The 27,382-nt window shown below is 43.1% G+C and overlaps 1 protein-coding gene across 3 annotated transcripts in view; it reads left to right on the top strand.

Annotated features, from left to right (window-relative positions):
- The window catches only part of PACS1 (phosphofurin acidic cluster sorting protein 1), a 111,266-nt gene that overhangs the window by 29,865 nt on the left and 54,019 nt on the right, over positions 1 to 27,382 (top strand). The window contains exon 1 of one of the 3 annotated variants that reach the window (XM_054570848.1): positions 13,769 to 13,886. The exons of the other annotated variants lie outside the window; for them this stretch is intronic. The gene's annotated coding sequence lies outside the window, so the exon portion shown is untranslated. Of the gene's footprint in view, positions 1 to 13,768; positions 13,887 to 27,382 lie in introns of those variants that run through there. 3 annotated transcript variants of the gene reach the window in all.

Below are 27,382 nucleotides of genomic sequence, written 5' to 3'. Positions count from 1 at the left end.
CTTATTTAAGAAAAAGAAGACGACCAAAACTATGACCAGTAAAATGGCAATAAGTAAACATCTATCAACAATTGGATCTAAAAAACAAACCAAACAAACAAGAAGAACAGAGACAGAATCATGGATAAGGAGAGTGTTTTGATAGTTGCCAGGTTGGGGGCTGGGTGCTTTGGAGGAATGGGTGAAGAGGTGAGGGGATTAAGAAGTTCAAATAGGTAGTTATAGAATAGCCACGAAGATGTTAAGTACAGGAAATGGAGTAGCCAAGGAACTTATATGCAGGACCCATAGACATGAACAAAGATGTGGGGGTGCCTGAGGAAATATGGGGTACTGGGTGGAGGGGGGCAAAGGAGGAAAAATTGGGACAACTGTAATAGTATAATCAATAAAATATAATTTAAAAGAAGCCAATCACATATTTTGTGATTCTATTTATATGAAATGTCCAGAATAAGCAAATTCATGGAGACAGAAAGCGTATTAGTGGTTGCCGAGGACTTGTGGGACTGGGGGGAAATAGGAATTGACTGCTAGCTCCTGGGTATGGGGTTTCTTTGGGGGATGATGAAAATGTTCCAAAGTGGATTGTGCTGTTGGTTGCACAACTCTGAATACAGTAACAACGATTGAATTGTACACTTTAAGTGGATGAATTGTATACCATAGGAATTATCTCCAAGAAGTTGAGAGGCAATAGTTCTGATAATTCGTGCTCATAGTTTATAACCTCCCCACATGGACTTTACCTTCTCTTTCTTTAGCTTTTCCCCTTCAAATAAAAATAATAAGAAATAAAGCTAAAAACCTTCCTTTTTCTCTTTATTACTCTTCTTCAGCCCATATTTCATTGCTTTCCTGACCACTCCTACCAATCATCTTCAGCATTTTTCATATGTAACATATTATTATCCTTTTATAAATTTATGTCTTATGAGTCTCATTAGACACTGAGACCCTGGAGAGAGAAAATGCTGGGGGTTAATGTTTAATCAGAGGCAGAGCTGAAGAGCACTGCATGTACTCTGTCATTTACCCCCCTGTGCGGGCTCCTGCCTCCACAGCTAGGAAGCAGCAAGGAGAGGATTTGAACCTAGGTCTGCTTGACTCTAAAGCCTGTATGCAAGTCCATGTCCTTAATGACCCTACTGCTCTGTCTTTTCATAATCTCTGCAGCTGAAAGCTCAGTGGTCCAGTCTGTATGTTAAATATTTGCTGATTAATTGTTGTGTATTCTGATGCCTAACTTTTTTCCTGAAACATTCCAAGTGACAGATAAAAATGTATCACTAGGCGTTTTGTATAGTCCAAAGACCGCCTGCTAGAAACACTGAATTTCCTTGGAATCCTTTATAGTCTTGAAAAATTGTGTAAACGCAGCATTTTACCCTTTGTGTTTGTGTGTGTTCAAATACAAAATTTATTCCTTCCTATTCCCCTGACCCCAATTCCAGGTAAAACTGTTTTTGGAATCCTGTTTCTCTGGTGTGATCCTGGTGCACTGAGGTGTGTGTATACTGCTTCCAGAAGCAGAAGTGTGTGATCTGCTTCGTAATTTTCGATACTATTCCAAATCCTACATATCCAGCACTGACTTTTCCTTTTTGCCCCAGGCCCGTATATCCTAGTGCTTGATGTCTGCATTTGGATGTTCAATCCGCATCATAAATTTAACAGAACTAGAATAGAACTCTTCAAGTATAAAATAATTTATTTATTGATTTATTTTTAGAGAGGGGGGAAGGGAGGGAGGAAGAGAGGGAGAGAAACATCAATATGTGGTTGCCTCTTGTGAGCCCCACACTGGGGACCTGGCTGCAACCTAGGCCTGTGCCCTGACTGGGAATTGAACCAGCGATCCTTTGGTTCACAGGCCGGCACTCAGTCTACTGAGCCACACCAACCAGGGCTGGAAAAGAACTCTCGATTCTCCCTGTAGCCTCAAACCTATTTTTCCTCCAATTTCCTCCAATTCAGTAAATGGTGCTGTCACTCACCTATCAGCCTGAGCTAAACACCTAGGAATTCTTCTATATTCTTTTTTAAACCTGCTACGTCTAATCCATTAGCAAGAGCTGTTGATTCTTCTTTGAAGATACCTTGAAACCATTCCCATTTCTCCTGTTTCCTTTGCTTTCTCTGTAGTCCAAGCCATTAACACCTGCATCGTGCAGTAGCCACCTAACTGGCCTGCTTCCACTGTCCGCTTGCTCTCACCCTTTGCAGTTCTCTACCCAGCAAAAGTGATCATTTTAAAATGCAAATCTGGTTATTTTACTCTCCTGCTTAATACTCTCCAATAAAACCCAAACTTCTTTTCATGGCCTACAAGATTCTGTTTGTCTTGATTTCTCTCTGCCTCTCCAGCCTCATCTCTTACCTCCCTTCACCTAGTTCACCACATTTCTATCACACTGGCCTTTTCTCTGTTCATTCTCTCTTTAAGGCCTTTGCACTTGCAGCTCTCTGCCTGAAGTTGCTTTGATCTCAAGTAGTTACTTGGCAGTCTCCTGTGTCATTCAGATCTCAGCTCAGGTAGGCCTTCTCTAGCTGCCGCGTCTGATTTGACATATGTGCCTCTAGTTACTTTTAAAATATGTTACTTTTAGCCCTGACTGGGTGGTTCAGTGGATTGAGCACCGGCCTGTGAACCAGCAGTTTGCCAGTTTGATTCCTAGTCAGGGCACATGCCTGGGTTGCGGGCCAGGTCCCCAACTGGGGGTATGTGAGAGGCAACCAAATGATTTTTCTCTCTCACATTTATGTTTCCCTCTCCTTCTCTCTCCCTTCCCCTCTCTCTAAAAGTGAGATAAATAAAATCTTAAAATAATGTTCCTTTAACTTCTTTTCTATTACATATCCTATCCAAAATTATCTTATTTTTATCTTCTCTTCTGCACCCGCACCCCTCCAAAAAACAAGTTTTACAGAAGAGCAATTATACTGTCATGGTGCCCAAATGTTCCTGGAATACAGTAGGTCCTTACTGCATATGTGTTGAATAAGCAATTGCTTTTTCCCTTGTGCATCAGACCAGTGTAAGGGTTGGAGCTGTGGTGAACTGAGAGTGTAGAGACTGCGCTCAATTAGAAACGAAAGCCAACAGAAGCCTCTGGTGCTTTGCCTGTTCATAGCTGACTTAGTCATAATAACCCAAAACTGCAGACAACCAATCACAAGATGAATGAACGAACAAAGGACTATTATGTGGCATTAGAAAGGAATGACATACTCATATGTGGTGTAACATGGATGAACCTTAAAAACATCATACTGAGTGAAAGGAAGCCATACTAGAAGAGCACATACTCCACTTTTATGAAACTCTAAAAAAGGCATCTAGCTGTGGCCAGGTGGCTTTTGGGTATCATCCCGGCACATTCCTGGGTTGCAGGTTCAATCCCTGGTTGGGGCACATGCGGGAGGCAGCTTATAGATGGACCTTTCTCTCTCACAGTCGATGTTTCTCTCTCTGTCTCTGTCTCTCTCTTTCTAAAAGTCAATAAACATTCCTTAGGTGAGGAATTAAAAGAAAAAAAGATCTAATCTACAGTAACAGAAAAGTGCTTGACTGGGGATGGGAGCAGATTGACTGGGATGGGACACAAGAAAATTAAGTTTTAGGGTTATGGAAACTTTAGGGTGGTAATCACACAGGTGTATAAATTTGTCAAAACTTACCAAAATGTGCAATTAAAATTAGTCCATTTTATTACATATAAACTCTAGCTCAGTAAAGCTGATGAAAAATCTGATGCCTGCATGCAAGAGCACTGGGGTTTCTTTTGTTTTATTTACCTCCCTACTGCTTGGGCGGATAGCTTTAAATTTCAAGGTCCCCTAGCCTCCTGCTGACTCATCCTAAACATGCTGGCCTTCTTGTTTATGAGTAAATATCAACATCTTTTGGGCCTCTTGTCTTCTATCTCTAGTTGGCAAAGCATCTTTTTAATTGTAGCGCTATTGGTTATTTTCAGATGTGCTGTTGGAATTTGGCCAGTTGGGCTTCAATACCAAAGTACAAGTACTTCCAACAGAAGTATGGCTATTTTACAATACAACAGGAAAAGAAATGCAGTTCATTTAGCTTGATAGGAGAACATAAACATGAATATTTTAAACTTTCAGTTGTTTTAGATATGATGACTTGTGTATTTTGTCCATAGTGTAGATGTACCACTTCAAAAATCTTACTCTTTATGATTTATTCTGTTCCTATCAATTTAGTGGCTGAACTAAAAACTATCTACATTGAAGTGTGGTGACTAGAAGACTGTCTAATGATCAACCTCTTGCTCTGACATTAATAGAATTTAGTATCTATCAAGCAAGTTTTCATATTTTGGTTTTTTCCCTTCATAGAAGCATCTAGTTCTTTCTTCCTTTCTGAAGAGTTTTTAATTCATAAGTGATACAAGAATACCACCTTACAAAACATTTAAGCCACATGTCAAGTGTGATGTGAAAATCCTCCCAAAGCTCCCTTACTTCTCTCGCCCTCCTCAGACTAAATCACGATGAAGAATTTGGCATCTACTACATTCTAGATCTTGCCCCAAACATTTAAGTGCATATATGTACAGATTCACATAAATATTTTGTTTAAACAGAATCACCAGGATTTGTTCAGCTTGCTCATTTCCCATGGCAGGGTATCTTGGAGATTTTTCCGTTTCTGTGCTTAGGGGTCTCTCTCATTCTTTTTAATGGCTGTATAGTATTCCATAGAAGAGACAAAACACAGTTTATTTAACTAATTCCACTAAATGGATATTTAGTTCACTTATCATTTTCACTCTAACACTCAATCAGAAAGTGAATTTAGAATAATGTAAATAATCCTTGAGGGTTTTTTCTTTTTAATTCAGTTTTGTAACTTTTTATACTACATTTTAAAAAAGCTTATGGGGGTGAGAAGTACCTCTCTGATACTGTAATGTTGAAACGACATTGTTTGCAAACTTTTGCAAGAAATGGTTGAATATCAGTTCTCTGTGATCGTGGCTTTTACTTATCATTGTATCTTCAGGGCTTTCTCTTAAGCGTGATTACAAAACCATAACAACTATAAGTAGTTAGAAGATTATTTTAAATTTTTACCCGGTCAGTTTAAAAGCATATATCTCTAAGGATTAAACTAGAACCATATGAGAAGGCAGCAGTTAGTTATAGAGGATTAATATTTCTCCATTGAGCTGGAGTCAAGCACATGTGAAAAATGCCCCCCCTTCTTTTTTTCAGTTTGAAATCCTATTAATATACATCATTGCTGTGGAACTTTCTGTCATCCTGTATTGATGACCAGCTGTTGCTGGTTTATTAGCTCTTGAAATATTAAAAACAAACACACAAAAAACCATTTTCTTACTTTTTCTTGTCCCGTATATAGGAAGATCCACAAATATGGAAAATTCTGATGTTTAAGCAGAATTAGAAAGTTACAGTTTAAGCAAAGGGGTTTGAGTATCTCAAACACTCTGATGATATAAGCACATTTCCTCAGCTCCTCCTGGCTGACATTTGTTTTAGCCACCCAAGAAGGGCCAAGCTACCATCCTGTTAGGTTTTGATTGCTTGCTTAGTTATGAAACAGTCTGAGCATACTATTTTTTTTCACATTACGTGGCCTTGTTGTTAACCTCATCTTCCCTCCCCCCTTTCTCTTTTTGGTTTCTGGTTTGTCACACGCTGAAGAACGATGGTGGTGTAGTTGGTAGAAATTATTACATTTCTCTGGTGGTTTGAGTTTTCTTGGCTGTAAGTTTCCTTCCTCTTGGGACTGGATGAGACAACCTCTTATGTCTGAGGGTTTAAATTCTTGTTAACCTTTTAATTTATTTGATTAAGATGTATTTGAAAAGAAAACCATTTCCTCTATTCAAGAATTGCTTTGGCAAGAAGTTGGAAATCCTAGAACCTTGTTGCAGAGGAATGTGTAGCTGTTTGTTGTAAATGAGTGTGCTCAGATCCTTGAAAGCATCTCTCACTGTTAGTGTGCAAATAGACGCATTCAGTGGGAAGGAGGCTGTACTTTAAGGCAATGAAGCAAAAGCTTCAGAGGGCAAAGGATGAAGTGAGGGACAGAGTTAATAAGTGGGAGACCTGGCTCATGGATTTTGTTCACTGACTAACCTTGCGACATTTGACTTCCATACCTCACATCGTTTCTTTGCCCTGAGTCATTAGATAGTAAGTTTACTGTGGATGAATAAGGTGGTGTTTATAAGAGGGCTCCAGTGTCTACCAAGCAGTTGCTCGTATATGTGCAATGTTGTCTGTTATCCTCCATAAGGGTGTCAGGTCCAGGGGCCTTTGGTTTGTCTTTGAGTACAGCTCACAGGACGTAGGAGGTTTATTTACTGAGCATCTACTATATACCAGACATTTTGTAGGTTTGGGAAATAGAGTGGTGAGCAAACTAGGTAAACTTCCCCGCCTTCATGGGGATTAGGTTTTAGTTGGGGAAACACCTGCATGAGAGAGTGCAAGTAAAATACGTGTATAGCGTGTTAGATGGTGACAAGTGCTAAACAGAAAAAATAAAGTAGGAAAAGATAGGAAGTGACAGAGTAGGTAGTGTGGCTTAATATTATTGTAATGGCTGGCTTGCTTGCTTGCTTGCTTCCTTCCTTCCTTCCATCTGGCCACGCAGACAGGCCAGGGTCAACAACATGGGGCTACAGCGGGTGCTGCTCCCTCATCCCACCATTTGCTGCCTGGCTAAAGATAAGGAAATAAGAGTTGGAAGTACGGGTTTCCTTATTTTTATTATTATTTATTGATTGATTTTTAGAGAGAGGGGAAGAGAGGGAGAAGGAGAGGGAGAAAAATACCAACATATGGGAGAAACATTAGTCAACTGCCTCTTGAAATGCCCCAGCCGAGAACCTGGCCTACAACCCAAATACATGCCCTGACTGGGAATTGAACCAGTGACCTTTTGTTTTGTGGGATAACACCCAACCCACTGAGCCACCACAGTCAGGGCGGATTTCCTTTTTAAAACTATGCATAGCCCTGGCCAGGTAGCTCAGTTGGTTAGAGCACTGTCCTGCAGGTTCAGTCCCTGGTCAGGGCACATATAAGAATCAATCAATGAATGCATAAGTAAGTGGAACAACAAATGGATGTTTCTCTCTCTCTCTCTTTCTCTCTAAAATCAATTAAAAAATTAAAAATGAAAAAAGACACTTGTCCTGACTGGTGTGGCTTAGTGATTTGAGTGCCAGCCTGTGAACCAAAGGGTCACTGGTTTGATTCCCAGTTGTTGGGCCAGGTCCCCAGTAGGGTGCACGTGAGAGGCAACCACACATTGATGGTTCTCTCCCTCTCTTTCTCCTTTCCTTCCCCCCTCTCTAAAAATAAATAAATAAAATCTTTAAAAATACAAAATAAAAGACTGATAAATATTAAAAAGTAAACAAAACTATGCATAATATTTTATGCATTCGAAAGCATTGTTCTGAGGAGGGTCCCACAGGGTCCCACTGGCTCCCGCAGGCTGCCAGAGGGACCCGGAGCAGAGGAAAGGTTAAGGACCCTGCCACAGAGGGTCATCCGTCTAAGCACATGGGATTGAAATATGTTTATTTCTCTGTTACGCTCGATGTGATAATGATAAGGTAGACTTCTCCATGTTAATTTTCCTGTTATATCTGGTAATTGTGGCTTTTCAGTTTTTCTTTAAATGAGTTGAAGCTATCATTCATTTTTGAGGCTAGTGTTGTAGGATAGTCATTTTTTCGTTTGTTCTGCAGAGCCCTGGGGTGCCCTGAAGTCTTCCTGGAGACCCGATGGTCATTTTAAATTAATGCCTCGGTCTTTCCCATCCAGATTAGTCTAAACAAGTTAGTCAGATGCCTGGCCTTGAGGAAGGCAAAAATAAAGAGAATAGATTGAGGGGTTGGTGCACATTACAGGACGCAAACAACGCAGATTGTTAACAGATGCAGAAGTGGGTGAACCACTGATTTAACTCCTTAGGTGTATATCACTGAGCCGCTATCAAGACCTCGCTCTGGTATCTGTTTTCTGTATAAGGGGAAGACATTCTGAGAGTATTTATTTTCCTTCTCACCCTTCCCAGCTTTTGTTTTTTATTTCTTGAGCATCATGTCAGCTAGTAATATAGATTAAAAATAAAAACAGCCTTACTCTTGATCTGGGGAGATACAGACAACTGGATAACCAACAGAATATGTTATGGTAAGAGACAGGGTAGCAACCAGCCTAAATTCTAGGGAGAACACAGGAGTGGGGGCTGCCCCGAAGCGGGTGGTGGGGGTGTGGTCCCAGGAGGCCTCCAGAACCAGTGGCACCAGAACTGAGTCAAGAAAAAAGCCACAGCCTTGCTTCGTTGCTCACTGCTGTTCATTTGATCTCTTCTAACTGAAAGACCTTCTTTGGTTTAATGCGGGATCAGCTGATGCTCTCTGGCCCACAACCTGCTTTTCTATAGCCCGCAAGCTGTACCTTTTTAAGTAACTGAAAAAAAAGAAATAAAAGCAATATAGTATTTTGTGATTTGTGAAAATTTATTGAAATTCACATTTCTGTGTCCATAAATTAAACTTCATTGGAACACAGACACATTCATTCACGTATTGTCCATGGCTGCTTTTTTTTCTCCCTCAAGTGGTATAGTTGAGTATTTGGAACAGAGATGGTATGGCCCATACGGCCTCAGATATTTAGGCCCTTTATAGAACAAGTTTGTCAGTTCCTGCTTTAATGCTTTTAATGCCCTGTGACATGCAAGAGGCTGAAAAAATGTTGGTAGTCAAAAGGAATGCATGAAATCTGGTTATCTTCTGTCTGCTGGTTGCAAGTCGTGCACAGGAAATGCTTGAGACTTCTCTTTTCCTATTTCCCACTAAAACATAATGCACACACACCTAAGTGCACAGTTACAGGCATTTACATCATTCTTGTTTTGTCTATTTTGAATTTAGTTACGGGGATTTTTAAATATTTCTCAGAAAGAAACTATCTGGTATGAGTCAATGTGTGCTTGCCTGAAGAGCAGGAAGTACGAGGTCCATTCCTAGCTGTGCTATAAACTAGCCAGAGGACATCAGATCAGAAAAGCCCTTTAACTTCTTTGCAGGTCTCTCCAAGTGATAGGGTCAATGGGTGAGTAATCTAGGTAATCTCTAGGTACCTTTCAGCTAGGTAGAGACATTGCTGTTTGGTGGCAGGACCCTGCACTTTGGCATCAGACTGACCTGCGTGTGAATCCTGGCTCTGACCAGCTGACTGATCTTATCTAAAGATAAGCAACTTATCTAAACTCTCAGTGCCTTCGCTAGCTCCTCTGAAAGTGTGGCTACGAGAAGGACCTTAAAAAGAACAAAATGAGTCTGTGTTCTTACAACTCCTGGCACTACAGGGGGGATAAATTGTGATGGGAAGAGACGACCCAGTGGTGAACACACAACATGGTATACAGGTGATGTATTATAGAGTTGTACACCTAAAACCTATATAATTTTATTAACCAGTGTCACCCCAATAAAATCAATAAAAAAAGTAAAAAAACAAAACAAAACTCTTGGCATTAATATGTATTTAATCTAGTGTAACCATGGTAATTATTATCAGTCTGTGAACTCTTACTGTATACTATGAGACATTTTAAAAAGGGAAAATCTGCCCTGGCTGGTGTGGCTCAGTGGACTCAGTGGTGGCCTGCAAACCAAAGGGTCACTGGTTCAATTCCCAGTCAAGGCACATGCCTAGGTTGCGGGCCAGGTTCCTGGTAAGGGGTACACAAGAGGCAACCACACATTGATGTTTCTCTCCCTCTCTTTCTCCTCTCTCTAAAAATAAATAAAAATTTTTTTTAAAAAGCAAAGATTTCCTTGTAGTTAGTTTTCATCATTTAGTACTAGCCCATCAGCTAGTACATTTGCGTTTTTGCTGGTAACTGACTTCCTAAAACACTGAGTTCTTTGAACCAAAACGTTTCCTAACTGGTAAATTTTCTAGCTCATGTTTTAACTTGAATTGACACATAAAGTTCTTGTCTAGGCTTGTAAATACATTCAATCACATTATCATTTTGCCATGCTTAAAGCAAGTGATAATAGGGAAGAAATTTCGTGGATCCTCTCATCTTTCCTCTGTATCAACTACTTTCTTTCCTTTTCACTCATTTTCAATAAGTGAGTTGTTTAAGGAATAATTTCAATTCTCCATAGGAAGGTTAGTTCTGATGAGACTTAAGGAGTTCTAATGTTTGTTTAGCATAATTTTTGATGGTTTAGAGGTACTTAGTCAGGACACTGCATTTTCTGTCTTTGAATAATTTTCTTTTGATCTTAATTCATAAAAGTTTATTAAATACTAATTATATAGTTTTTCAAGCAAACTCAATGTATGAAATATTTGTGTTTATGATTTGTTTAATGAAAAAGATGTGGTCTTTCTTTAAATAGGCAGCTTTCCCAGTAGAATCAAGGTAATCACTGTTTGAATTACATAAAACTGTATTATATATCAGTACATAGTATGCTAGACAAGTATTAGACTGTGTGGTAAAGAGCAGAGACTTTGGAGTCATATATGGATTCTGCTGTGTATAATGTGCACCCATGTTTTTGGCCCAAATTTTCAGGAAAAAAAACTTTTAAGTTTTTCATTCAGTTTTTTATTTCTTTGTATTTAGACACTTATTTTCTGTATTATAAAGGAATTTTAGCATTTTTTAACATACGGTACAAGAAATTTTATGTAACAATAATTACAAACACAAGAACGGATACAAGGTATTTAAGGTACTACCCATGTATAATGCGCATCCTTATTTTTCCCTCAGAAATTGGGCAAAAAATTACACATTATACACAATAAAATATAGTATTGTAGCTCCGATTCAAAGCCTGGCTTTGCCATGTGCTTACTAGCTGTGTGTGTTCTTCCTCATGGGAATCGTAGCACTCGGGGGTTGTGAAGATGCAATGAAATTATGCAGGTGAGGTGCTTGGCCTGCTGCCTGATGCTCAGCAAGTGCTTTCATCTCACCTACTGTTACTAGATCATGTTAGAGGTCTGTACACCATATTGTCTTTGAAGCCTCAGGTTTTTGCTACCTAGTATCAAACTTCAGCCTTAGTGAGCTAGTGATAGTTCCCCTTAATTTCATGGCCTCTTTCTTTTCTATACTTTTACCTATACTCTGTCTGCCTAGGACACCTTTTTTATTTCTTTGTCTGCTGACTGACTTAACCTTCGGAGCTCAGTTCAAAGGACATCGCTGCAAAGCCTTCCTTCGCCCTCTTCCATGTGCACACCTCTCTCTGCCTTCCATTGTATTGGAAGGAACTGTTTACTTGGCATCCGTCAGGCTGGGGAGCCCCTCAAGGGCCTGGGCGCTCCGCTTTGGAAAACGGTGTGGTGGTGGGCTGCACGGAGGCCCTCAGGGCCTGTGTGTCCAGATGGGAAAGGCAAGTGCTGAAACAGCCCTACGTGTACACAGTGCTGCGATCCAGCCCAGAACGCAGTGGTATGATAGGACCTTGGACACATCAAAGAAGCATTTCTCTAAGGAGGTGATTTCTCTAAGGAGGTGATGTGTAGTTAAGTCAAAATCAGAATGATGTGTGGCAGTTACTCAGTGAAAACAGGGGAGACTTCCAGGCGGAGAACAGCACCTGAAAGGGATGACTTCGGGCAAGTTACTGAGCTCCTCTGTGCTTGGTTCTCTCATTTGCAGTAAGAACAGTAACCACCTCACAGCATTGCTGTGTACACAAAGATGGCCTTTACAGTCATTGTCTTCTAATTAACATTTCTGAAACAAAGCACCATCGCTTCATCGAGGCTGGTTTCCAGGTCCAAGTTTATTTCGTGAATTGCTAAATATGTGGGTCCACGGACTGCACTTTTCCTTGTAGCCTTGTTCTTTACCTGGTCTAAAGCCTTTCTCAGGCCTTAATAACCAGAACAGGGTATTCTGTTTTGTTTTGTTTCTTTGTTTTAATTCTAGAGATCCAACTCTGCCTTTCATCGCTGCGTAAGCCTCATGATGCACCGGACTTGGTAGGTCAGTGGCATTACCAGTTAGGCTATTTTCATCTTCAAGAAACAGAAAAACCAACAAGAAGCCTGGAGACAGGGTGAATCCAGTATTGGTAAATTCAGCAGCTGAACTTCATTTTCTCTTCTGCCCTTCCACCTTCAGTGCGCTGGCTTGTCCTAGTCTCAGGTAGTCTGTCATAATCCCAGGGTCACAGATAGACACCAGAATATACAGCTGAAAAAGAGGGACTGTTTTTTCCCCCATGTCTCTCTCTTTATCGTGGACATTTGGGTTGTTTCCACCTTTTGGCTATTGTGAGTAAGGCAGCTAGAGAAAAGGAAATCAAAACCTAGGTAGGTTCCTCTGCCACCGTCACACAGCTGGTGCAGGCAGTGGCAGGCCTGCTGGGGAAAGCACCGGGCCGGGGTGAGAGTTACTTGTTTGGGGCTTTACTTCTCCTTTGACTCCTAGTCATTGGGGTGTTTCCTTGTTCTGAGACACATTGTTAGTCATGACAGGGTTTCCAGCAGAGCTGTGACTGGAAACCAATTTGCAACTGGCAGACCAGGTAACCCCTGAACAAGTAAATCCCAGCGGAACCAGAAAACTGGGTCTTGCTTTCCTTAATTGGAGCCTGACTTAGAATCCGATATTGAACTGAAAAAATAGTAGTAGCCATTAGAAAAAGAATTTAAATTACTGTCTGTCCATATTTAGAATTTCTTGCAATCATTTCCACTGTATGTAACACTGAAATCCTTTGTGGTTGTCTGCTGCAAAAATGAATCTTTGACCTGGCAACTGTAAATGCTTTTGACACCATTGGGAATTTTGAGAATTCTTAATTTAATCTGTGCTTGTCCAGGGGTGGAGGCAGGGATGAGGGAGAGCTCTATCCTTTTGTAGTGAAGATTATGTTGTTTGTGAGCAGAGGCCTGTGCTTCTGGAACGGACCTTACTCGCCGCTAGTGATTATGAGCAGGAGAAGTGCCATAGGCTACCTTGTATTTTGGAAGGCAGTGAAGAGCCAGCCAAGCACAGAGATGAGTGGGAGGTGGCTGGCACCGGAGGGCCCCGTAGCGGTCGGAGCAGCACTGTGGGGCAGGGGGCAGAGGGTTTTAGCAGAGTGCGAAGAAAGAGAGGCCCCGGCGTGCTGCTAATGACTCGAACTTCCTCTGCATAGCACGGTAACATGCCTCTCCCTGGGCTTTCGTGAGGTTAGGACATCAACTGCTTTTCTCATTTTCCCCATCCCAAACTGCATGGGTTATCCCTTTAATTTAACTGGTTCGTATTCTCTTTTGTAATAACTTAGCTCTTGTCAAGCAGGGACTTGTGCTGCCAAAGAGAGCAGGAAGGCCCTCTGGTTCCTTGTCTAGGCAATGTCTGCAGCCCGCGCCCCCATGCACTCCTGCTGCTCAGATGTACAGGTCTCCCTGAAGGGAAGGAGGAGCATTAAAGGAGAGTTACGCTTCACTCAGCAGGTTTTTGTGAACGACCAGTGAGTTTTGAGTTCTCATTGTTACCTTCCACTGAGTCACTGTTCACATTTCTTCTGTGTACCTTCGTTTTCTGATTGGTGAAATGTGGATGATGCTGACTGCGGAAGAAGGTTGAGAGGAACTGATAATAAAAGAGGCTGGACTGCATCAAGGCTGGACGGGGCCTTCCCCACAGAGAAGGGCACAGGCGGTGGCGCTCCTGCGTCCGCCTGGGCAGAGCTGGCCACGGCCGGGGCCGAGTGCAGGTGTGAGGCTGCATTTCTTCTCTCATGAGCTAAAAATATAATTGAGGAGAGGTGACCTTCACAGGAAGATGGCCATGGCCGGGGATGTGCAGTGTCTAGCTTCAAGGAAACAATACGCAGGTACAGTGGATAGAACCTTCTAAGTAGTTCAGACAGTGACTCAGGAAGTACTTTTTTCTTAGTAGGAATACCATAGTCCAGACTCAGTCTGGTAAATGGGGATCGATGTCCTGTACTTTTACACTTTTCTAGATTAAATGAGTCTGATAAACTATAATAAATATTTTTCTTTTCAATTAGTTGAGGAAAAGACTATATTTCAAAAAGTGAGACAAAAAAAGAATGTTCACATTATATATGTGTATCTCCTGATAGATGTGCACACCACCACCTGGTAGGTAGCCTCGCCAGCTAAAATAGAGCCTGAATTTGTTAAAACCTCTAGATCTTGCTACAGGTGTATAGGGAATGCAAGGGACAGTGGAACAGTATATGTTTTGAGGGACGCAGTTAGCAAGTTTCAAACTACAGGTGCTTTATAGGAGAACAAACCAGTTTCTTCAACAAATAAATGATAAGGGGGAAAAAGGATAGAGAGGGAACCTATAGGTAGACTTAAGAGATGAACGAATCAATAGTAATATACAGATCTGATCAGAGAAACAAAAGGAAGGAAAAATGTGAGTCAGTCTGAGAAACATGGATACTGTGTATTGGATGTATTGAGAAACATTGTTAACTATATCAAGTATGAAAATGGTATGATGGATATGTTTTAAAAGAATATTCTTTGGAGATGTATATTGAAATAGTTACAAAAGAAGAGAAAGGGTGCCTGGGACTTGTTTCATGATAGTCCATGCAGGGGAGCAGGCAGGAGCGTGGATGGCACGGGTGGCCGTGCATTGAGCTGAGTGTTGGATAAATCGAGTTCTTTATAGTGTCCTACTGTGTGTGTGCTTGAAATTTTCCAAATATAAAGTTAAAACTTTTTTATATTTAAAAATATATAAAGATCAATATCCTAACAGATGGGAACCAAGGGGTTACTTGGAACCGGGGTAGCGGTGGACGACTGCGCAGGGCGCGCAGAGCTCGCGAGTGTTGGGAGTGTCTCTCTCGATGGTGGGAGTGGTTGCCCAGGTGCATATTATTTTGAGACCCATCAAATTGTTCATTTCAAATGGATTCATTTTATTGTATGTAAATTATACTGTACTCAAGTTCATTTAAAAATTGATTTAAAAATATCAACAGCTTTCAGCCCTGGCTGTGTGGCTGAGTTGTTCAGAGCATCGTCCCGATAAGCCAGGGTTGACAGTTTGATCCCCCATCAGGGCACATGCGGGAACCAACCAATGAATGCATAACTAAGTGGAGCAGCAAATTGACGTTTCTCACTCACTGCCTTTCTTTTTCTCCCCCTTCCTCTCTCTTCAATCAATATAAAAAAATTAAAAAATATTAAGTGTTTTCACATGTTGTACACAGTGTCAAGCGGTAATTTCAGAGGTCTGATGCTATCTTGCACTGCCAGGCAGTGGGATTCACTGACTTGTGCTGCATCTCAACTTTTTTCTCCCGACTTAAAACAAACTTTTGTCATTTGCACTTCTGATTTTGCTGTAGCATCATCATCTTTCTTGCGGCCATACAGTCAACTTGAATTTTGTGATAAGTTTGTTTATGTGTCTGTCATCTGAATGGAAATAAGCCTTTGATGCTGGGAGGGACATTTAGCCATGTCTGCTGGTAAGTCATTGAACACTCATTTCATTATAATAATCAAGAACTAAGTGTGAACATGAGCTAAAAACTGTTCAGTTAGATTCTAATTTTGATTTATGTTTCATCCAGTCTACCAACCAACAAACCAGTCAGGCAGTCAGCATTTATTAAATACATCTGTGCACTGACTACTGGCTGAGCTGGGTTCTGGGTTTAAGAGAATGAACATGATCCGGTCCTGCCCTTAAGGATGTAACTTTCAGGGTGGGAAGGGGGTCGGGTTTACATACACTTTCAGCAGCGTGGTCAGGGCCACAGTACAAGCAGATGCAGGAAACCATGGTGCCACGTTTATGTTCTGACACAGCGCCCTCCTCCGTCCCCCCTGCCTGGTAAGTCATGTGAGTCAATAGGGAAAATGGCAGGCAGTTTGAACAAAAGGAATGTTCCTTTTACCGCATAAATTTGTTTTTGTTTTTGTTTTAGATCTCAAGTGCAGAGTTGACTTTATCACACTATTTAGTTCATTGAACATTACATGGACACTGCGAGACCCTCTCTTTATTATTTCCCATCACTGTCACTTTCCATCTCTCCTACCGTCCCCACCCCCGTTTTCATTATCATCTTCTCTGACTTGTCTTGGATATGTTCGTATCCTTCACAGTGGTTTTTGTAAGTTTATGTAAATAATATTACTATCCTTTATATAATAATATCCTTTCATGTTTTTTAATTTATATAAATAATATATTATTGTAGCTATATTTTAAGTTACATTCATGTTAGCTACTTTATTGGATTTTGTCACTTGTATCCACATTTTATTTATCTGTTCCCCTAGTGAAGGACACCTCGATTGTTCTGCAACCCCTGCACCACAGACAGTGCTCTAATGAAAATCCTCACATGCATCTTCTTAGGGCGGTGTCCATGAGCTTCTCTAGCTACGCACCAACAAGTGTGTGTTAGGTCACGGACTATACTCATACTTAATTTCACTAAGTGTTGCATGGTTGCTCCCTTTAGATTCCCACCACAGAGCGCAGCACTTAGTATCTGACTTTCAAACATTTGTCCATTTGGTGGATGTAGTGTGTTATCTTGTTTTTTGTTTGTTTTCTTTTAAAATTTTTCTTACTGCAAAAAGCTTTATTGTTTCCATTTGGTGCAGGGCATGGGAGAGGCTCCAGGGTAGGTAAAAGGCTGCCTCTGGTTTCAGGGATTGGCTCAGGCAAAAGTCAGGCACCAGGGGGATGCAGAGAAGCCCCTCCAAGGCCTCTAGTTCAAAGGCTCCTAGTCCTACTTGAGGATGAGCCTTTCAAAGAGCTGCTCGCCAGGTCCAGCCTGGGGGCGACCAGCCTGTGGGGGGGGGCGGTTAGGCAGGTGTCGCCTGCCTTCTTAATGAGTATCACCTGCTCACCTACCACGTGGGTGTCCAGGAAGTCCCAGAGCTGAGGGTCTGTGTGGGTAGAGCCCAGGGCCTGCAGATCTGAAAGGGCCTGGTTCTGGTTGTTCTCCTGACTGTGGCAGCTCCCATGGTGCCCCGAGTTTTACCCCACTCATCTTGGGAAGGCTTCAGCACGTTCCCAGAGAACGCAGCCAGTGTGCTGGTTTTGCGTCGTACTTCTCGGCCAGCTCTCTGGAGAAGGGCCCTCGGCCTCCAGAGCCACATTGTCATGGTGGAAATAGAAGCCCAGCAAGAGGTAGGGGTAGGAGGCCCGCAGGTGCAGGAGGCAACTGACTGCAGCCTCCACCTCACGGAATAATTCCGACAAGTTTGGGAGTTTATGGTTGCTCAGTAGTAAGGAATTAAGGGAAAAAAAAAAAAAAAAAAGCGGTGTTGGCTGCTTTTGGAGGCCGAGGATGGCTGAGGTGGTTCTGAAGGTGGTAATTGGAAAAGAGGTTGGGGGGTGGTCAGAGGCTGGAAGAAGGGGTGTCTCTGGGTCTTTTCTGTCTAAACGCTGTTGAAACAAGAGACAGATCTGGGGGACCACTGAGGGCACTGCCTGTCTTGTTTTAATTCATATTTCTGTGATTACTAGTGAGGCTGCAGGCCTCTGTACATCCTGGTTAGTCTTAGGGTTTTCCTTTTATGAATGACTTTATATCCTTTTCTTATTTTTTTTTTCCAACGAAGTTCCTTTTATGTTCTACATATTAATCCTAAATCAATTATAAATGTTGCAGGTGTCACCTTCTGTCATTCACACATCTATTACCTTTGTTTATAGTGTCTTTTACTCAGCAGAAATCCTTTGTTTTGATACAGTCATCCCTTTCACTTTTTTGAAGTTAGAAAAATGTGCTTTTTGATATATTATTTTAAAAATCTATTCCCATCCTTAGGTCAACTAGGAAATTATCCTGTATTTTCTAGTTAGAAGAAATATTAATTTTATATGTGTCTCTTAAATTTGTATTGTCTCCAGCTTGATCTTTCCGTTGATCTCTAAATGTGGATACCTACTGCCTACCTGATAGCTCCATCTGAGTATCTAACACACCCCAAACTCAGCCTTGCCAGATTCTTTATTTTATCCCTTACTCATCCAAGTAAATGGGCACCACCCCCCTACCCTGTGGCGTAAGCCAACAACCTGGGGAGCACCTTTGCTTCTTTCCTTTGCCATGGCCTCTCCACACCCAGCCTGTCAGCAAGTTCTGTATATTCTAACTTCAGAATCTGTCTCAAACCTGGGCCTATTGTTTCAGCTTTGCCTGCCACTGCCCTAAACCCAGTCACCACCATCTGTCCTCTGGACCCAGGCAGCGGCCTTCCCAGTGCCCCCCGCCCCCTCCCCGCCCCGACTACTTTCTCTCTAGCCTCTCTCCGAATTCTTAGTAGCTAGTCACCTTTTCCAGACATTAGTCAAGGCAAGTCACTTCCCGGCCTAATGAGAACCTCTGATCCACCTCTAATCACCCCCCTCAACACCAGCCAGACCTGTCCTTGTGCCTCAGTCTAACCTCTCTCATTCCCTTCCTCGTTCTGCTCCAGCCCGGAGGGCTATTTTTTGTTTCACAACAAGTCTGTTCCGGCCTCGGGGCATTTGCTCCCTCACCTAGAATGTTCTGCCTCTAGCTATTTGCACGGCTGGTTGTTATCTTTCAGTTCTTGGCACTTTGTTATCACCTCAGTGTAGCCTTCCCCAACCACTCAAAATCAGGACCCTTGCCCCATTCTCCTTTCTGTGTCTTACTTTGCAGTAGTCATTATGACTCTCCGATGTTCTGTCCCCTGTGTATTGTATGTATCTGCTGTGTCTCTGCCTCGCCCCAGCGTCACAGCTCGCTTTACGGAGCAGAGCACTGGGTCTGTCTTGCTCCTGGCTGCTCGGGTTTGTGGCGATGCTCCAGGACACAATGGCAGTTAGGAACCATTTTGAATGGAGGAGTGGGCTTCAGAGCCATTGTGCCCTGCAGCCAGGAGAGGCAGCGCTGCCGCTGGAGGCGAGTGGAAAGACGGCTGTTCTTTCAGAGCCTGAGATTTGCCTCTGGCTCTGCCACTTGGCTGGTTTTGAGACCTTGGGCAAGTCAATTTCCTCCTCTAGGTGTGTTTTGTCATTTATAGAGTGGAGATAACCACACATGCGGGATTGGCGTTTTGTAAGGAGTAAGTGAGATCACTTAGGAAAACACCTAGCAGATGCCAGGCAGCGTGTGCCCTGCCTCTGTCTCAAAACCGTCTATCTCAGAGCTGCCTCCCAAGTTCTGAAAGCTCATTTCCGCCTCTGAGCCAGCTCCCAAACCCTGAGTGTCTGGTATGGAAAAGGGTATTTCTAACAGGTTTGGTTGCGTTAAGGAAATTTTAAGGTAATACTATTAAATTGCACAGATGAATAGCCATCCTGATCCACTGTGGAAACAGGTGAAAACAACTAGCAACGAGGGACATCACTTAATGACAGTGCGAGTCCCATTCTGTGTTGTCTAAACTACTAAACCTGTTTCGTATCCTGTCATTCTCCTCTTGTGCCTCCCGCAGACTTCTTTCCTCTCTGTCTCCTCTCTGGCTTCACCAGCAGCCGCTGGAGGCCTCTTTGTTGACTGGCACTTAGGGCTAAGGATGTCGCTAACCCCCGTACAAGTCACCAGAACAGCTAGTAATGCTCTTGGTTTATAATATAATACAGGTCAAAAGATTTCTTAGATTTTTGCCTGCGAGCAGGTTTGAGGTCTGAGAGTTCCTGCAGAAACAGATTTGCTTATATGCATTATCCAGGCTCAGATATTTGGCAGACCTTTTTGTTAAATGTACCATAAAATAGTTCTTTCTTCCTTTTTTTATCATGAATTTAATTATTTACAAAAATGTCTAATGAGACCAGTAAGAATTATGTCAGTACTACTTGTCCTGATTAAGTGTGATACTAAACAAGACGTTGAACTTCCTTCTTTTTCAGATGTCCATACTACGTACTTCTTGTTTATTTTCATTTCTCAGCGATAGGAAAAGCTAGTTTAACATATCCATAAAACACACCTATTCCTGCAGTGTATATAAATTGCTCCAGGTCTGTTACCTCTGCCCTTGCCTGCGATACCCTGTTCACTCAGTTCCTTTACACCGCAGCCTGGGCTGAGGAGCCTCCGCCGCACCGCAAGCTGACCATCCTTTCTCCTGAGTTCAGAGAAGCGAGGGCTGCATGAAGCTTCTTCAGCTTTCCCTGGCCTTCCTCACTTCTGGATACCAAATGACACTATTTATCCTTGGCCTTGCTGATTTGGATAAGCAAATATAGAAACAGATGGCAGATAACTGGTTTTGTTTGTTTGTTTTTAATGCTCTTTTTTCTCTGTTAACCTGGCTGTGAAAACATTTCTAGTGGCTTATAGGTTAGTATAGTATTTCCCAACTTGGGAATATCCATTTAGATACTTCTTTTCTCTATGCCCTGGCTACAGCCAGGTTGTCCTGGACTGATGGTGCCCCCTGATGGCCTGCAGAGAAACTCAGTCGCGTGGCATCCTCTGTCCCCCGCCTTCACGGGGAATTCTCTCTGCGCTATAATTGACACACTTTTACACTGTCTTGCATTTCAGGTATCTGTGCTTGAGATAATCCCTGTTATCTTCTCATTGGACTTACTTCTTATTTATTGCTACCTTACCTCATAAGTGTCTTATTTCTTCTCATTCATTCATTCTTTTCATTATATATTTTTGAACTAAAAACTTTCCCCAGTTATAGCTAAAAGTACTTGAGTAATGCATCCTTATTAGGGCAAAAGGAAGCACTAGACTTTGAAGTGAAAATAGATGCCAGAATAGACTCACTCTTGCCAACTTCTGAGGTTTCAGAAACACCTAAGGAGTTCCCTCCCGAGGCTTCACAGATTTTGTCAACCTTCTCAGCCTTCTCCAACTGAATTTGCTTGCCTTAAGCATTAGACTTCAAGGCAAATAAAACTGTCATGAATTTTATCTTACTTTATAAATTACTAGCATCTAGTATCTCTGAGCCGTTGTGGGTTCGGTATAAACAGGTAGGCTGGCTTTTCTTCCCTCCTGCTCTCCGTATTTTTAGTGCTATTTTAGATTCTACCCAACTGACCTGCAAACTAGTTTCGGAATACAACCCACTTGTTAAGTTGTACCTTGCAGTGTTTGTGCTTTTTAGCTCATAAATCAGACTGTAGTGAAAGTGACATTGATACCCAGATATCTCTCCTATGGGTTATAGTTTACGGGTTTTACACAACAAAGAGCCATACTACTGAGACCTCATACTTAGCCCTCCAACCCTCCAAAAGAACTCTGCTTCTGCTTCCAGTAATGGAGAAGCCTCGGGTGGGGCGGGGAGCGAAGCAGGATTACCTCACCCTGCCACTGCGGAAGAACCAAAGCCTCCTGAGTACAGGAGTCATGATTCAACAAATCACTCAGACCGGCCCCCATGCCGCCTCCAGAGGACACTTTATGTACTTAAAATAAAAAGTTAAGCCCCCCACATCCAGATGAGCATCACAGAGGAGCCCTGGGGCTGCGGGGGACAGCTAGACAGGGGCGGGATGACTGTGCCTCTAGCCTGGCTGGGTGAGTTAGGAGCAGGAAGCCTTGCTCAAGGGGTGGCTGATGGCTGCCCCCAATAGGGGGGACCTGCACACTGCTTCCTCCCTACCCTCCAGCCCCAGCCCCTGCCCTGGCAGCTTTGGCCTGGGCCTCTCCAGCTCCCCAGGGGCCCACTGGGAGGCTAGAGACTCAGGGTCTGGCCCTTGCGTGACTTAGTCTGAGCTTGGGGGACAGTCCAAGGGTCAGAGGGTGGTTACAGGCTGCTGGGTTGTTGGGTGCCTTTGGGAGCTTTGTTGTTGGGGTATTGACTCCCGTAACCCCAGAGACCCCACCTGTACCCCGGAAAAGCCAGTGGACTGAAGAATCGCCCTGTTCTCTGCTCTGTGCCCCTAACTTGACTTGGAGTAACAGTGCTGGGAAGGAGAGCATTGCTGTCTGGTGGCCCCAGCCTACACAGCCCTGCCATGGACGGGAGGGTAGACGGGGTTGGGGTGGCAACAGCCAGGTCTACAATTTGGCCAAAGTCTCCTTTCCCTGGGGGAGGCCCAGAAGGTGGGCTGTGGCCTGTTAAAAAGACAGCCCCTTCCCCTTGCACACACAGGGCAGGTGCAGTAGTGTCGAAGTTGGTAATAGGAGGGGCCCAGCAAGTGGGCCAGTGACCTAGAGGGTCGTCCTTGCCAGGTGGAACAGACGGAGGGAGGGCAGGGGTGACAGCACTGAAGGGCACTCCTGTCGGTCCTCAGTCTGTGAAGCCCTTCCCCAGTGCCGTGTGTTGTGTACATTTTTCCAGACAAATAGGTGACATTTGGCCAGAGAAGACCTCCTCAAACCCAGGCTGGCCCCATCCGTGTTTTCCTGGAGGGGACCTGTCAGTTCCCGCCCTCCCACTTCAGAGTATGTCTCTTGGTAGGGGAATGTGTTGGAATGGAAATATTTGGAGTCCCTGGAGCATCCCTCACCTCTGGGGGGCTCCTTGGGAGTCTCTGGGGGAGCATGCATTCCTGCTGGGGCCCATGGGATCATGTCTCCCCACCTCCCAGGCTCTCTCCGGGCCTCCCAGCCTGCTTTCTCCGGGTTCCTGGGGGTGCTCACAGCGTGTCAGGCTTAGTCCGTCTCCCTTCCCCAGGAAGGGGCCAGTCTCTGGGAAGGAATGTTCCTGGCCGTCCCGGCATCTCTTCTCTGAGGGTCTCTGACCTGCAGCACTTTGGGAACAGACTGGGCAGCCTTGAGTGGTTTTCTTCTAGAGGCCTTGGGGTACCGCTCCCTCCTGAGAGAGCCATTTCTTCCCTGGTGGAGGCTGTCTCTTGGTGGTAGGAGGGCTCGTGTTAGCCATGAGAAAGTCTCTTTGGGGGCGTCTCCACACAAGACTTCTCTGGGAGGGGTGCTGCGTGTCTCGTGTGTTGGGGAGTGGGGTCAGGGAGGTGGGATTTGGACATGCCAGGTGTTCACACTGGGGTCGTGTTTCTCTTGGTTTGTACCACTCCCCACTGCCTCGCCCCCTCCCCCCAGGAAGGGCACTGCCCGCCCCCGGCCCAGCCGGTCTGTTACTGCCAGCACGATCCCTTTGATTTGTGACGATTTCTGTCTTGCTCTTTCTCTGACTTCCCCTCCACACTTACCGTTCGGTTTGTTTGCTGGGCTGTCAATGAAAAACCCGTGTAAAATTATTCCTGAGTATTACAATGAAAGTGTGAAAACTGAAAAAAATACAAAAAGAGTGATGAGCACCATGGTCTTATTCTTTTTGGTGTTTTAAGAGCCTATCATTATTCAATTTCATGCTTTTAACTTTTCAGAGCTGATATAATCTTTGGGAAAGACTTGCATAATTTTAGTTTGATAGAACCTCAGTGATTATGTAGCTTAGTTTCCCCATCTAACGTGATCTCTTCCAAAAGCTTCGTTAGAAGTTGGCTGGTTAGCCTTGGCCTGAATCCATTTATGGACTCTCCTAATCCTTAGAAGGTTCTTCTGTATGTTCAGCCAACATTTAACTCATGAGAATTTCTACCACCAATCCTGATTAAACCATTTATAGCAAAAAATGGCTCAGGTTTTTTCATTCTAACACAGAAATGCCCTTCAGCTAGCGGACAGCTCTCAGCCTCCTTAGTCTCCCTAGGCAAGCTTTCTCTTAGCTTGTTGGTCTGCTTTTCTTAATGATTTGGGAGTTTTTGTACAATAAAGAAAATAGCCCTATGTCTTTGACATAAGTCATAAAATTTCTCCCCATTTTGTCATTCAGGCTTTGTTGACAGTGGTGTTTTACCATGAAGATTTTTTTCTTAATATAGTAAAATTTATCAATTTTAAAAAATGGCCTCTGCATTTTATATCCTTATATATAATAAAAATAAAGATTATTTTTTATACTTAGGAAGCCCTCATCTACTTTGAAGTTATTGAAAAAATATTTTTCTCGTATTTACTTCAGTGCTTTAATGGATTTGTTCTTATGTTTAAATCTTTGATCCTTATGGAATTTATTTTGCTATAAGAGCTAAGGGTTCAGTTGTTTGTTTTTGTTTTTGTTTTTTTTACAGCTAGCATCCAGTTACTCCAACACCGTTTATTAAATTATTCATTTTGTCCTGTTGATTGTAAATGCCAGTATGTTAAGTTCATGACATAGATTTGGATTTATTCCCAGGATTTTTTCATGTTTTGCTGCCAAGCAAACCCTTACAACATCTTATACCTCCATTTATTGAAATTTTTGACTAAATATAAAATTTCTTACATACTTAGAGTTAAACGTTCAGCCGGTCACCTAGCCAGTCCGAATGGTTTGACTCTTCTTACTTCCTGCGTTACCAGCCTCTTGCTCTGTGCCACCTGCAGGTTCGTAAGCATCTCTTTTACGTCATAATCCAGGCTGCTGACTTAAAATGCTGGCCAGTGTAGGGCTGTCCTTTGCACATCAGAGGAGAGCCACTTCTCACTCTTTTTTATGCCAGAGATGCAATGTGGTAGAAGGAGCTTAGAGTTTTAGTATCAGTTGCAAGACTTTATTTGGGCATCCCGTCTATTCATTCTTTCTCAAACTTTTATTTATATCGGGATAACGTGAGAATCTTTTTAATTGCAGGTTGTGATTCAGTAGATCTGGGGTTGGGCTGAGAGTATCTTTATAATGAGGCCTGAGCCAGGGGTGCCCAACCTGTGGCCCAGAGACCGCATGCAGCCCAGGATGGCTGTGACTGCGGCCCAACACAAAATCGTAAATTTACTTAAAACATGATGAGATTTTTTTTTTGTTTGTTTTCATTAGCGTTTATGTATTTAATGTGAGACCCAAGACAACTCTTCTTCCAATGTGGCCCAGAGATGCCAAAAGTTTGGACAGCCCTACTGGACACGTTAGCCACCATCACTGGAAGGCCCCAAATTCACAAATGGCGTTTGCATCTAGCATGCCATCCCTGACAAAACAAAATGAATCACAAACTGCAGTTCAGCCTACATTGATTCCAGCTATATGGCTTGACGAGAAATTATATTGTTTGCAGGTAGATCAGGTCCATCTGTCTAGTAAAGAGGCTATTTTTTCCCTGATGCAACTTTTTAAATGTCAGTCAGGTGGTTCTGTTAATGAAAATGTCAAAAAAAAAAAAGATTTCTCTCCCAAGCAGTATTAGACTATGGTGTCGTGAAGAGTCTTGCAGTTGAATTAACTTCGTGTAATCAATCCCGCCTTATCAGTTAACTCTCCTTGTAATGGCCTGCTGGCTTCCAGAGACTGTGTGTGGATTATTTAAAGCTCCTTGCTGCTCTCTGGAAGAGGCATTATCTGTGGCATGCCCGCCTTCCTCAAGTAGTGCGTTCTCAAGTGAGCACCTGTGCAGCGGGCTGGTGCTCAGAAGGTGTCCTGGAGCGGCTGCTGGGCACCAGAAGCTGCCTTGTGTGTGTGCATCTATGGCTGACCCCTCCCCGTGTGCACCCAGCCAGACCGGATCTGGCTGCCTCAGGGTCCTTGCTGGCGCAGTTTTGCCATTCTTCGTGTATGCCTGTCAGGTCGTGCCACCAACCCAACCCAAGGGAAACACGAATCAGACATTTAATTTGCCATGAGGTTTGCCCTGATTTAATGTGATGCCCAAATTGGGAGGCCATTTGCAGTTGGGGACTTTTAGGGCAGGGGAGCAGCATTTTAAGAAGTTTGAAAAGTGATGTGCAATTAATTTAGAATGAGTTGTGTAAAAGAAATGCTTTGTCACAAACTTACAGTGTCAAATAATAATATTAAAATGCTTTTAATTTTGTGAGTTTTATAATCATAGATCTGGGAGTCAGAAATTCTTGAATTTCAATTCCTGTTTGCCTCTTACTGATAACCGACTGTATTTACCTTTTTTTTTGAGTTGGGTTCTTATCAGAATGGGAAGGCTAACAAACAGTAACAGTAACACCCGTTTGCTGCATGACCAGAGCAGCCATGTGATATTTTGCAGTTTTAGTAGGGTAAGGTGCAGCAACAGGAGCCATTTCTATTACAAAAAGAAACTGTATAGTGCAAGGAAAAGAACAGGTAAATCTTGGGTTTGATTTTATACAGATAAGTACAGAAATTAGGTAGCCAGCTTTCAGTGGCTTATGGTTGACTTCAGATACAAGCCAATAGAGGGGACGCCTGACTTACAGGGAAGGAAAACAAGCGTAGCCAAGCAGCTTGCTTCCCTAAAAGAATCACGGTGAAACCTGCTCCTGGTACCTGGATAAGGCTTGAAAGAAACTGTCATTTGGTTTACTTTTAGACTAGGTGGAGTTCTTCTAAAACCATCTTGTAGCCATCTTTTACAAGTTGTACTTTATTTTCTCAAGACGTGGAAGTACGTGATGTAATAGCATAGGAAGACAACTGGACATGAGGAATGTTCGTGTTTCTTTGTGATCTCATTGGACTTATGATGTGGTTTTAGGTCGTGTCACTGAGTGGTACACTTGAAAAAGAGTTAAAAGTAGCCGAGGACAGAGGCCAGACTTCGGGGGTTAGGGTGAGGGAGTCAGCAAAGCTCTCCTCAAAAAACAGTAATAAACTGGACAGAGTTGTCAAAAACAACCATTTCAGGGCTCTGGAAATAGAACCAAAGCAAATGACAAACTGAGAAGCATCTACCCACAAGAAACCGCTGAACTTCACCTAAGAATAGTGGGAGGTTTTGATGTCCTTGCCTGGGGTGCTCCCTCCACCCTTTCGTGTGGTAGTTCTCTCAGGGCAGGGCAGACCACGGAAACCCGGAACTTGGCTGCTAGAGGAAGCCCACCTGATTTGGAGCGGAAGGTGGAAGCCCAAGCCCATTGGCATTGTCAGTAAAAGTAATGATCTGAGTAGCAGCTGAACAAGGCCACTCTGGTAGCATAAATGCTGTCACAAATCAACAAGAGACTAGGGACAAGTGAAAACTTAAAAGAGATCCTGGAAACAACACAGGCAGAGAGAGACTTGAGAAGCTCTCTACACATTCCTCACTGACTAGAAACCCGTGCAAGTATGTAGGTGAGACTGGAAAGGGCCCAAGCTATCCGCATATGCCTTGCTGGCTGGGAAGCCGAGTGAAAATGCAGAGGGGGTGCACGAGGGCCCAGCAGAAAGTAAAAGCGGGGCAGACCTGAACTCTGTATTCTGTAACCCCTGCACAAGACCTGAGGGCAGAGGCTGGAAGTGTAGCTGGCTCAAGGTGGGTGAGCACTGTCTTTAACCAATTCACCGACTATTGCTGATCACTAAACTGTGCAGACACGGGGGCAGCCCCTAGGAAGTCAGGTTTAAAAGCAAAAACGAGAATTTTAAAAAAGTAACCAAGTAGAGACATAATGGCTGCACACCGCGGGGGAGACAGATTTTGTAGGTTTAGTCCAGGAATGTTACTGAT

Source organism: Pteronotus mesoamericanus, unplaced genomic scaffold (assembly GCF_021234165.1).
Source record: "Pteronotus mesoamericanus isolate MK-2021 breed Mesoamerican mustached bat unplaced genomic scaffold, CSHL_Meso_final contig_214, whole genome shotgun sequence".
NCBI lineage: Eukaryota > Metazoa > Chordata > Mammalia > Chiroptera > Mormoopidae > Pteronotus > Pteronotus mesoamericanus.
The sequence above is the reverse complement of the archived record's forward strand: the minus strand, read 5'-3'. Positions and strand labels throughout refer to the sequence as shown.